Below are 1,446 nucleotides of genomic sequence, written 5' to 3' on the forward strand. Positions count from 1 at the left end.
TTGTACTCACGTAGAAACAGTACAAACCGTAATACAGAACGTACAGATCTAACAAGAACAAGCTAATGAAAGGACGTCATCCTCATATAGGAGTGGCTATTGAACATGAAATCCGTCATCGTCAAGTTCAGCCTCCTAGTACAAATAATTTAGTAGCCGTTTGCACCACATCTACGAGTACATAACCTGCATAGCTTCCATAACATCGTTCTGCCTAAATCCGAGTTCTCGCGTTCCAGTCTCTGAATTTACAGATATATTCAACACGACAGAAGCAATCGTAATCGCAGGCGACTTAAACAGTATGCATTAAAATGGCACAGTCGTGAGAATCAGCTGAGCCAGTAGTGAACATTAGCAAGCGGATTCTGCACACGTGCCGGCGAAGCACTGGAAGAGGGTCGCTCTGGACAGCCTTGTATTATTCAAGCATATAAACGACATTTGGAAACATATAAAGATATCCCTGTAACAGGCCATGGAGGCCCATAGGGTTGTGAGACCTTGAGGGTCCCACATTATCTAGACAATCAGCACACAGATGGCGGTGTAGTTGTCAGCCTTGCGCGCCGGCAGCCTTCTAACTCCCCATGAAGATTCCTGGTAGAGGTTGAGTCGACCCCAGAGCCATAGTGCGGCTGGAAGGATTAGGTCAAGTGAAAAAAAATCCATCTCATCGGAACTCGAACCCGCAACATTCCGGCTTGTAGAATAGTGCCTCAACCAAGTACACTACCGTGTATCCCCCATTTGGAAACATATACACAGCTTAACTACGACCATCTTCCTGTGATCATAATCACTTCTGCACACTTTTCAACAATGCCTCCTGTACATCGGTCCTTCCCACATGCCAATCGGATTACGTTTCGCGTTATATTTTGGAAATCGTCCATCACCGCTTACAGCAAAGGAAATAAATGCAACAACAAAAACATTTGACTTGTATCCATCAAGCAGAAGCTGCACCTACAAAACGGGCTGAGTCGCATGTCTCCACAGCATATCCTGATAAATATTAAAGAGAAGACCCGTCTGCCACGCAGTTTGCTTCGTACCAGGCGCACGGCTTACAAAAGCCACGTTCCAAATGCTGCAACGGCCAATATCAGTAGATATACAGGATCACAGAAGCAAACAGCGGGGCAGTACACTCAACATTAGCACCACAGAAGGCACCACATTCGTATCTCTGGAGAATAGCAAAGAAACTGTGTCACGGAACCCACGCGAAAACTTCGACAAAGAAGGCAGATGTCATGACATTGCATTATGCAAATACATATACACCGAACACACTCTTATGTGCCATAGTTCACGTCTTCTATGCACGAAGCGCCCACGACGCCTTCCTTCTCCCTCCAGGTCACGTTATTAGGTGCAATGACATGACTGCAATTATTGTCACGTGTAGGAGTGATTTATAATACGGGTTTTATATTGGAC

Source organism: Cryptotermes secundus, unplaced genomic scaffold (assembly GCF_002891405.2).
Source record: "Cryptotermes secundus unplaced genomic scaffold, Csec_1.0 scaffold108, whole genome shotgun sequence".
Classification (NCBI taxonomy): domain Eukaryota; kingdom Metazoa; phylum Arthropoda; class Insecta; order Blattodea; family Kalotermitidae; genus Cryptotermes; species Cryptotermes secundus.